Below are 12301 nucleotides of genomic sequence, written 5' to 3'. Positions count from 1 at the left end.
AGCCCATGGTCCAAAATGATGAGAAACGAGGCTAACCTTTTTTTTCAAAATTTCAAAAAACATGGGCTATAACCTTTCGTTTTTGTCATTTCGTCATTTTTTCAAATCTTCAAAAATGATGAAAAACGGCGCGCTATAGTATGCCGTACGATATGGGCTATAGCCCATGGTCCAAAATGATGAGAAACGAGGCTAACTTTTTTTTCAACATTTCAAAAAACATGGGCTATAACCTTTCGTTTTTGTCATTTCGTCATTTTTTCAAATCTTTGAAAATGATGAAAAACGGCGCGCTATAGAATGCCGTACGATATGGGCTATAGCCCATGGTCCAAAATGATGAGAAACTAGGCTAACTTTTTTTTTCAAAATTTCAAAAAACATGGGCTATAACCTTTCGTTTTTGTCATTTCGTAATTTTTTTCAAATCTTTAAAAATGATGAAAACGGCGCGCTATAGAATGCCGTACGATATGGGCTATAGCCCATGGTCCAAAATGATGAGAAACGAGGCTAACTTTTTTTTTCAAAATTTCAAAAAACATGGGCTATAACCTTTCGTTTTTGTCATTTTGTCATTTTTTTCAAATCTTCAAAAATGATGAAAAACGGCGCGCTATAGTATGCCGTACGATATGGGCTATAGCCCATGGTCCAAAATGATGAGAAACGAGGCTAACTTTTTTTTTCAAAATTTCAAAAAACATGGGCTATAACCTTTCGTTTTTGTCATTTCGTCATTTTTTTCAAATCTTCAAAAATGATGAAAAACGGCGCGCTATAGTATGCCGTACGATATGGGCTATAGCCCATGGTCCAAAATGATGAGAAACGAGGCTAACTTTTTTTTCAACATTTCAAAAAACATGGGCTATAACCTTTCGTTTTTGTCATTTCGTCATTTTTTTCAAATCTTCAAAAATGATGAAAAACGGCGCGCTATAGTATGCCGTACGATATGGGCTATAGCCCATGGTCCAAAATGATGAGAAACGAGGCTAACTTTTTTTTTCAAAATTTCAAAAAACATGGGCTATAACCTTTCGTTTTTGTCATTTCGTCATTTTTTTCAAATCTTCAAAAATGATGAAAAACGGCGCGCTATAGTATGCCGTACGATATGGGCTATAGCCCATGGTCCAAAATGATGAGAAACGAGGCTAACTTTTTTTTTCAAAATTTCAAAAAACATGGGCTATAACCTTTCGTTTTTGTCATTTCGTCATTTTTCTCAAATCTTCAAAAATGATGAAAAACGGCGCGCTATAGTATGCCGTACGATATGGGCTATAGCCCATGGTCCAAAATGATGAGAAACGAGGCTAACTTTTTTTTTCAAAATTTCAAAAAACATGGGCTATAACCTTTCGTTTTTGTCATTTTGTCATTTTTTTCAAATCTTCAAAAATGATGAAAAACGGCGCGCTATAGTATGCCGTACGATATGGGCTATAGCCCATGGTCCAAAATGATGAGAAACGAGGCTAACTTTTTTTTTCAAAATTTCAAAAAACATGGGCTATAACCTTTCGTTTTTGTCATTTTGTCATTTTTTTCAAATCTTCAAAAATGATGAAAAACGGCGCGCTATAGTATGCCGTACGATATGGGCTATAGCCCATGGTCCAAAATGATGAGAAACGAGGCTAACTTTTTTTTTCAAAATTTCAAAAAACATGGGCTATAACCTTTCGTTTTTGTCATTTTGTCATTTTTTTCAAATCTTCAAAAATGATGAAAAACGGCGCGCTATAGTATGCCGTACGATATGGGCTATAGCCCATGGTCCAAAATGATGAGAAACGAGGCTAACTTTTTTTTTCAAAATTTCAAAAAACATGGGCTATAACCTTTCGTTTTTGTCATTTCGTCATTTTTTTCAAATCTTCAAAAATGATGAAAAACGGCGCGCTATAGTATGCCGTACGATATGGGCTATAGCCCATGGTCCAAAATGATGAGAAACGAGGCTAACTTTTTTTTTCAAAATTTCAAAAAACATGGGCTATAACCTTTCGTTTTTGTCATTTTGTCATTTTTTTCAAATCTTCAAAAATGATGAAAAACGGCGCGCTATAGTATGCCGTACGATATGGGCTATAGCCCATGGTCCAAAATGATGAGAAACGAGGCTAACCTTTTTTTTCAAAATTTCAAAAAACATGGGCTATAACCTTTCGTTTTTGTCATTTCGTCATTTTTTAAAATCTTCAAAAATGATGAAAAACGGCGCGCTATAGTATGCCGTACGATATGGGCTATAGCCCATGGTCCAAAATGATGAGAAACGAGGCTAACTTTTTTTTTCAAAATTTCAAAAAACATGGGCTATAACCTTTCGTTTTTGTCATTTCGTAATTTTTTTCAAATCTTTAAAAATGATGAAAAACGGCGCGCTATAGAATGCCGTACGATATGGGCCCATGGTCCAAAATGATGAGAAACGAGGCTAACTTTTTTTTTCAAAATTTCAAAAAACATGGGCTATAACCTTTCGTTTTTGTCATTTTGTCATTTTTTTCAAATCTTCAAAAATGATGAAAAACGGCGCGCTATAGTATGCCGTACGATATGGGCTATAGCCCATGGTCCAAAATGATGAGAAACGAGGCTAACTTTTTTTTCAAAATTTCAAAAAACATGGGCTATAACCTTTCGTTTTTGTCATTTTGTCATTTTTTTCAAATCTTCAAAAATGATGAAAAACGGCGCGCTATAGTATGCCGTACGATATGGGCTATAGCCCATGGTCCAAAATGATGAGAAACGAGGCTAACCTTTTTTTTCAAAATTTCAAAAAACATGGGCTATAACCTTTCGTTTTTGTCATTTCGTCATTTTTTTCAAATCTTTAAAAATGATGAAAAACGGCGCGCTATAGAATGCCGTACGATATGGGCTATAGCCCATGGTCCAAAATGATGAGAAACGAGGCTAACTTTTTTTTTCAAAATTTCAAAAAACAAGGGCTATAACCTTTCGTTTTTGTCATTTTGTCATTTTTTTCAAATCTTCAAAAATGATGAAAAACGGCGCGCTATAGTATGCCGTACGATATGGGCTATAGCCCATGGTCCAAAATGATGAGAAACGAGGCTAACTTTTTTTTTCAAAATTTCAAAAAACATGGGCTATAACCTTTCGTTTTTGTCATTTCGTCATTTTTTTCAAATCTTCAAAAATGATGAAAAACGGCGCGCTATAGTATGCCGTACGATATGGGCTATAGCCCATGGTCCAAAATGATGAGAAACGAGGCTAACTTTTTTTTTCAAAATTTCAAAAAACATGGGATATAACCTTTCGTTTTTGTCATTTCGTCATTTTTTTCAAATCTTCAAAAATGATGAAAAACGGCGCGCTATAGTATGCCGTACGATATGGGCTATAGCCCATGGTCCAAAATGATGAGAAACGAGGCTAACTTTTTTTTTCAAAATTTCAAAAAACATGGGCTATAACCTTTCGTTTTTGTCATTTCGTCATTTTTCTCAAATCTTCAAAAATGATGAAAAACGGCGCGCTATAGTATGCCGTACGATATGGGCTATAGCCCATGGTCCAAAATGATGAGAAACGAGGCTAACTTTTTTTTTCAAAATTTCAAAAAACATGGGCTATAACCTTTCGTTTTTGTCATTTTGTCATTTTTTTCAAATCTTCAAAAATGATGAAAAACGGCGCGCTATAGTATGCCGTACGATATGGGCTATAGCCCATGGTCCAAAATGATGAGAAACGAGGCTAACTTTTTTTTTCAAAATTTCAAAAAACATGGGCTATAACCTTTCGTTTTTGTCATTTCGTCATTTTTTTCAAATCTTCAAACATTATGAAAAACGGCGCGCTATAGTATGCCGTACGATATGGGCTATAGCCCATGGTCCAAAATGATGAGAAACGAGGCTAACTTTTTTTTTCAAAATTTCAAAAAACATGGGCTATAACCTTTCGTTTTTGTCATTTTGTCATTTTTTTCAAATCTTCAAAAATGATGAAAAACGGCGCGCTATAGTATGCCGTACGATATGGGCTATAGCCCATGGTCCAAAATGATGAGAAACGAGGCTAACTTTTTTTTTCAAAATTTCAAAAAACATGGGCTATAACCTTTCGTTTTTGTCATTTTGTCATTTTTTTCAAATCTTCAAAAATGATGAAAAACGGCGCGCTATAGTATGCCGTACGATATGGGCTATAGCCCATGGTCCAAAATGATGAGAAACGAGGCTAACCTTTTTTTTCAAAATTTCAAAAAACATGGGCTATAACCTTTCGTTTTTGTCATTTCGTCATTTTTTCAAATCTTCAAAAATGATGAAAAACGGCGCGCTATAGTATGCCGTACGATATGGGCTATAGCCCATGGTCCAAAATGATGAGAAACGAGGCTAACTTTTTTTTTCAAAATTTCAAAAAACATGGGCTATAACCTTTCGTTTTTGTCATTTCGTAATTTTTTTCAAATCTTTAAAAATGGTGAAAAACGGCGCGCTATAGAATGCCGTACGATATGGGCCCATGGTGCAAAATGATGAGAAACGAGGCTAACTTTTTTTTTCAAAATTTCAAAAAACATGGGCTATAACCTTTCGTTTTTGTCATTTTGTCATTTTTTTCAAATCTTCAAAAATGATGAAAAACGGCGCGCTATAGTATGCCGTACGATATGGGCTATAGCCCATGGTCCAAAATGATGAGAAACGAGGCTAACTTTTTTTTTTCAAAATTTCAAAAAACATGGGCTATAACCTTTCGTTTTTGTCATTTCGTAATTTTTTTCAAATCTTTAAAAATGATGAAAAACGGCGCGCTATAGAATGCCGTACGATATGGGCTATAGCCCATGGTCCAAAATGATGAGAAACGAGGCTATTTTTTTTTTTCAAAATTTCAAAAAACATGGGCTATAACCTTTCGTTTTTGTCATTTTGTCATTTTTTTCAAATCTTCAAAAATGATGAAAAACGGCGCGCTATAGTATGCCGTACGATATGGGCTATAGCCCATGGTCCAAAATGATGAGAAACGAGGCTAACCTTTTTTTTCAAAATTTCAAAAAACATGGGCTATAACCTTTCGTTTTTGTCATTTCGTCATTTTTTCAAATCTTCAAAAATGATGAAAAACGGCGCGCTATAGTATGCCGTACGATATGGGCTATAGCCCATGGTCCAAAATGATGAGAAACGAGGCTAACTTTTTTTTTCAAAATTTCAAAAAACATGGGCTATAACCTTTCGTTTTTGTCATTTCGTAATTTTTTTCAAATCTTTAAAAATGGTGAAAAACGGCGCGCTATAGAATGCCGTACGATATGGGCCCATGGTCCAAAATGATGAGAAACGAGGCTAACTTTTTTTTTCAAAATTTCAAAAAACATGGGCTATAACCTTTCGTTTTTGTCATTTTGTCATTTTTTTCAAATCTTCAAAAATGATGAAAAACGGCGCGCTATAGTATGCCGTACGATATGGGCTATAGCCCATGGTCCAAAATGATGAGAAACGAGGCTAACTTTTTTTTTTCAAAATTTCAAAAAACATGGGCTATAACCTTTCGTTTTTGTCATTTCGTAATTTTTTTCAAATCTTTAAAAATGATGAAAAACGGCGCGCTATAGAATGCCGTACGATATGGGCTATAGCCCATGGTCCAAAATGATGAGAAACGAGGCTATTTTTTTTTTTCAAAATTTCAAAAAACATGGGCTATAACCTTTCGTTTTTGTCATTTTGTCATTTTTTTCAAATCTTCAAAAATGATGAAAAACGGCGCGCTATAGTATGCCGTACGATATGGGCTATAGCCCATGGTCCAAAATGATGAGAAGCGAGGCTAACTTTTTTTTTCAAAATTTCAAAAAACATGGGCTATAACATTTAGTTTTTGTCATTTCGTCATTTTTTTCAAATCTTCAAAAATGATGAAAAACGGCGCGCTATAGTATGCCGTACGATATGGGCTATAGCCCATGGTCCAAAATGATGAGAAACGAGGCTAACTTTTTTTTTCAAAATTTCAAAAAACATGGGCTATAACCTTTCGTTTTTGTCATTTCGTAATTTTTTTCAAATCTTTAAAAATGATGAAAACGGCGCGCTATAGAATGCCGTACGATATGGGCTATAGCCCATGGTCCAAAATGATGAGAAACGAGGCTAACTTTTTTTTTCAAAATTTCAAAAAACATGGGCTATAACCTTTCGTTTTTGTCATTTTGTCATTTTTTTCAAATCTTCAAAAATGATGAAAAACGGCGCGCTATAGTATGCCGTACGATATGGGCTATAGCCCATGGTCCAAAATGATGAGAAACGAGGCTAACCTTTTTTTTCAAAATTTCAAAAAACATGGGCTATAACCTTTCGTTTTTGTCATTTCGTCATTTTTTCAAATCTTCAAAAATGATGAAAAACGGCGCGCTATAGTATGCCGTACGATATGGGCTATAGCCCATGGTCCAAAATGATGAGAAACGAGGCTAACTTTTTTTTCAACATTTCAAAAAACATGGGCTATAACCTTTCGTTTTTGTCATTTCGTCATTTTTTCAAATCTTTGAAAATGATGAAAAACGGCGCGCTATAGAATGCCGTACGATATGGGCTATAGCCCATGGTCCAAAATGATGAGAAACTAGGCTAACTTTTTTTTTCAAAATTTCAAAAAACATGGGCTATAACCTTTCGTTTTTGTCATTTCGTAATTTTTTTCAAATCTTTAAAAATGATGAAAACGGCGCGCTATAGAATGCCGTACGATATGGGCTATAGCCCATGGTCCAAAATGATGAGAAACGAGGCTAACTTTTTTTTTCAAAATTTCAAAAAACATGGGCTATAACCTTTCGTTTTTGTCATTTTGTCATTTTTTTCAAATCTTCAAAAATGATGAAAAACGGCGCGCTATAGTATGCCGTACGATATGGGCTATAGCCCATGGTCCAAAATGATGAGAAACGAGGCTAACCTTTTTTTTCAAAATTTCAAAAAACATGGGCTATAACCTTTCGTTTTTGTCATTTCGTCATTTTTTTCAAATCTTCAAAAATGATGAAAAACGGCGCGCTATAGTATGCCGTACGATATGGGCTATAGCCCATGGTCCAAAATGATGAGAAACGAGGCTAACTTTTTTTTCAACATTTCAAAAAACATGGGCTATAACCTTTCGTTTTTGTCATTTCGTCATTTTTTTCAAATCTTTAAAAATGATGAAAAACGGCGCGCTATAGAATGCCGTACGATATGGGCTATAGCCCATGGTCCAAAATGATGAGAAACGAGGCTAACTTTTTTTTTCAAAATTTCAAAAAACATGGGCTATAACCTTTCGTTTTTGTCATTTTGTCATTTTTTTCAAATCTTCAAAAATGATGAAAAACGGCGCGCTATAGTATGCCGTACGATATGGGCTATAGCCCATGGTCCAAAATGATGAGAAACGAGGCTAACTTTTTTTTTCAAAATTTCAAAAAACATGGGCTATAACCTTTCGTTTTTGTCATTTCGTCATTTTTTTCAAATCTTCAAAAATGATGAAAAACGGCGCGCTATAGTATGCCGTACGATATGGGCTATAGCCCATGGTCCAAAATGATGAGAAACGAGGCTAACTTTTTTTTTCAAAATTTCAAAAAACATGGGCTATAACCTTTCGTTTTTGTCATTTCGTCATTTTTTTCAAATCTTCAAAAATGATGAAAAACGGCGCGCTATAGTATGCCGTACGATATGGGCTATAGCCCATGGTCCAAAATGATGAGAAACGAGGCTAACTTTTTTTTTCAAAATTTAAAAAAACATGGGCTATAACCTTTCGTTTTTGTCATTTCGTCATTTTTCTCAAATCTTCAAAAATGATGAAAAACGGCGCGCTATAGTATGCCGTACGATATGGGCTATAGCCCATGGTCCAAAATGATGAGAAACGAGGCTAACTTTTTTTTTCAAAATTTCAAAAAACATGGGCTATAACCTTTCGTTTTTGTCATTTTGTCATTTTTTTCAAATCTTCAAAAATGATGAAAAACGGCGCGCTATAGTATGCCGTACGATATGGGCTATAGCCCATGGTCCAAAATGATGAGAAACGAGGCTAACTTTTTTTTTCAAAATTTCAAAAAACATGGGCTATAACCTTTCGTTTTTGTCATTTTGTCATTTTTTTCAAATCTTCAAAAATGATGAAAAACGGCGCGCTATAGTATGCCGTACGATATGGGCTATAGCCCATGGTCCAAAATGATGAGAAACGAGGCTAACTTTTTTTTTCAAAATTTCAAAAAACATGGGCTATAACCTTTCGTTTTTGTCATTTTGTCATTTTTTTCAAATCTTCAAAAATGATGAAAAACGGCGCGCTATAGTATGCCGTACGATATGGGCTATAGCCCATGGTCCAAAATGATGAGAAACGAGGCTAACTTTTTTTTTCAAAATTTCAAAAAACATGGGCTATAACCTTTCGTTTTTGTCATTTCGTCATTTTTTTCAAATCTTCAAAAATGATGAAAAACGGCGCGCTATAGTATGCCGTACGATATGGGCTATAGCCCATGGTCCAAAATGATGAGAAACGAGGCTAACTTTTTTTTTCAAAATTTCAAAAAACATGGGCTATAACCTTTCGTTTTTGTCATTTTGTCATTTTTTTCAAATCTTCAAAAATGATGAAAAACGGCGCGCTATAGTATGCCGTACGATATGGGCTATAGCCCATGGTCCAAAATGATGAGAAACGAGGCTAACCTTTTTTTTCAAAATTTCAAAAAACATGGGCTATAACCTTTCGTTTTTGTCATTTCGTCATTTTTTAAAATCTTCAAAAATGATGAAAAACGGCGCGCTATAGTATGCCGTACGATATGGGCTATAGCCCATGGTCCAAAATGATGAGAAACGAGGCTAACTTTTTTTTTCAAAATTTCAAAAAACATGGGCTATAACCTTTCGTTTTTGTCATTTCGTAATTTTTTTCAAATCTTTAAAAATGATGAAAAACGGCGCGCTATAGAATGCCGTACGATATGGGCCCATGGTCCAAAATGATGAGAAACGAGGCTAACTTTTTTTTTCAAAATTTCAAAAAACATGGGCTATAACCTTTCGTTTTTGTCATTTTGTCATTTTTTTCAAATCTTCAAAAATGATGAAAAACGGCACGCTATAGTATGCCGTACGATATGGGCTATAGCCCATGGTCCAAAATGATGAGAAACGAGGCTAACTTTTTTTTTTCAAAATTTCAAAAAACATGGGCTATAACCTTTCGTTTTTGTCATTTCGTCATTTTTTTCAAATCTTCAAAAATGATGAAAAACAGCGCGCTATAGTATGCCATACGATATGGGCTATAGCCCATGGTCCAAAATGATGAGAAACGAGGCTAACTTTTTTTTTCAAAATTTCAAAAAACATGGGCTATAACCTTTCGTTTTTGTCATTTCGTCATTTTTTTCAAATCTTCAAAAATGATGAAAACAGCGCGCTATAGTATGCCGTACGATATGGGCTATAGCCCATGGTCCAAAATGATGAGAAACGAGGCTAACTTTTTTTTTCAAAATTTCAAAAAACATGGGCTATAACCTTTCGTTTTTGTCATTTCGTAATTTTTTTCAAATCTTTAAAAATGATGAAAAACGGCGCGCTATAGAATGCCGTACGATATGGGCTATAGCCCATGGTCCAAAATGATGAGAAACGAGGCTAACTTTTTTTTTCAAAACAAAAAACATGGGCTATAACCTTTCGTTTTTGTCATTTTGTCATTTTTTTCAAATCTTCAAAAATGATGAAAAACGGCGCGCTATAGAATGCCGTACGATATGGGCTATAGCCCATGGTCCAAAATGATGAGAAACGAGGCTAACTTTTTTTTTCAAAATTTCAAAAAACATGGGCTATAACCTTTCGTTTTTGTCATTTTGTCATTTTTTTCAAATCTTCAAAAATGATGAAAAACGGCGCGCTATAGTATGCCGTACGATATGGGCTATAGCCCATGGTCCAAAATGATGAGAAACGAGGCTAACTTTTTTTTTCAAAATTTCAAAAAACATGGGCTATAACCTTTCGTTTTTGTCATTTCGTCATTTTTTCAAATCTTTAAAAATGATGAAAAACGGCGCGCTATAGAATGCCGTACGATATGGGCTATAGCCCATGGTCCAAAATGATGAGAAACGAGGCTAACTTTTTTTTTCAAAATTTCAAAAAACATGGGCTATAACCTTTCGTTTTTGTCATTTCGTAATTTTTTCAAATCTTTAAAAATGATGAAAAACGGCGCGCTATAGAATGCCGTACGATATGGGCTATAGCCCATGGTCCAAAATGATGAGAAACGAGGCTAACTTTTTTTTTCAAAATTTCAAAAAACATGGGCTATAACCTTTCGTTTTTGTCATTTTGTCATTTTTTTCAAATCTTCAAAAATGATGAAAAACGGCGCGCTATAGTATGCCGTACGATATGGGCTATAGCCCATGGTCCAAAATGATGAGAAACGAGGCTAACCTTTTTTTTCAAAATTTCAAAAAACATGGGCTATAACCTTTCGTTTTTGTCATTTCGTCATTTTTTTCAAATCTTCAAAAATGATGAAAAACGGCGCGCTATAGTATGCCGTACGATATGGGCTATAGCCCATGGTCCAAAATGATGAGAAACGAGGCTAACTTTTTTTTTCAAAATTTCAAAAAACATGGGCTATAACCTTTCGTTTTTGTCATTTTGTCATTTTTTTCAAATCTTCAAAAATGATGAAAAACGGCGCGCTATAGTATGCCGTACGATATGGGCTATAGCCCATGGTCCAAAATGATGAGAAACGAGGCTAACTTTTTTTTTCAAAATTTCAAAAAACATGGGCTATAACCTTTCGTTTTTGTCATTTCGTCATTTTTTCAAATCTTTAAAAATGATGAAAAACGGCGCGCTATAGAATGCCGTACGATATGGGCTATAGCCCATGGTCCAAAATGATGAGAAACGAGGCTAACTTTTTTTTTCAAAATTTCAAAAAACATGGGCTATAACCTTTCGTTTTTGTCATTTCGTAATTTTTTCAAATCTTTAAAAATGATGAAAAACGGCGCGCTATAGAATGCCGTACGATATGGGCTATAGCCCATGGTCCAAAATGATGAGAAACGAGGCTAACTTTTTTTTTCAAAATTTCAAAAAACATGGGCTATAACCTTTCGTTTTTGTCATTTTGTCATTTTTTTCAAATCTTCAAAAATGATGAAAAACGGCGCGCTATAGTATGCCGTACGATATGGGCTATAGCCCATGGTCCAAAATGATGAGAAACGAGGCTAACCTTTTTTTTCAAAATTTCAAAAAACATGGGCTATAACCTTTCGTTTTTGTCATTTCGTCATTTTTTTCAAATCTTCAAAAATGATGAAAAACGGCGCGCTATAGTATGCCGTACGATATGGGCTATAGCCCATGGTCCAAAATGATGAGAAACGAGGCTAACTTTTTTTTTCAAAATTTCAAAAAACATGGGCTATAACCTTTCGTTTTTGTCATTTCGTCATTTTTTCAAATCTTCAAAAATGATGAAAAACGGCGCGCTATAGTATGCCGTACGATATGGGCTATAGCCCATGGTCCAAAATGATGAGAAACGAGGCTAACTTTTTTTTTCAAAATTTCAAAAAACATGGGCTATAACCTTTCGTTTTTGTCATTTCGTAATTTTTTTCAAATCTTTAAAAATGATGAAAAACGGCGCGCTATAGAATGCCGTACGATATGGGCTATAGCCCATGGTCCAAAATGATGAGAAACGAGGCTAACTTTTTTTTTCAAAACAAAAAACATGGGCTATAACCTTTCGTTTTTGTCATTTTGTCATTTTTTTCAAATCTTCAAAAATGATGAAAAACGGCGCGCTATAGAATACCGTACGATATGGGCTATAGCCCATGGTCCAAAATGATGAGAAACGAGGCTAACTTTTTTTTTCAAAATTTCAAAAAACATGAGCTATAACCTTTCGTTTTTGTCATTTTGTCATTTTTTTCAAATCTTCAAAAATGATGAAAAACGGCGCGCTATAGTATGCCGTACGATATGGGCTATAGCCCATGGTCCAAAATGATGAGAAACGAGGCTAACTTTTTTTTTCAAAATTTCAAAAAACATGGGCTATAACCTTTCGTTTTTGTCATTTCGTCATTTTTTCAAATCTTTAAAAATGATGAAAAACGGCGCGCTATAGAATGCCGTACGATATGGGCTATAGCCCATGGTCCAAAATGATGAGAAACGAGGCTAACTTT

Source organism: Protomyctophum bolini (genome assembly GCF_963924005.1).
Source record: "Protomyctophum bolini genome assembly, chromosome: 17".
NCBI classification, from domain to species: domain Eukaryota; kingdom Metazoa; phylum Chordata; class Actinopteri; order Myctophiformes; family Myctophidae; genus Protomyctophum; species Protomyctophum bolini.
The sequence above is the reverse complement of the archived record's forward strand: the minus strand, read 5'-3'. Positions refer to the sequence as shown.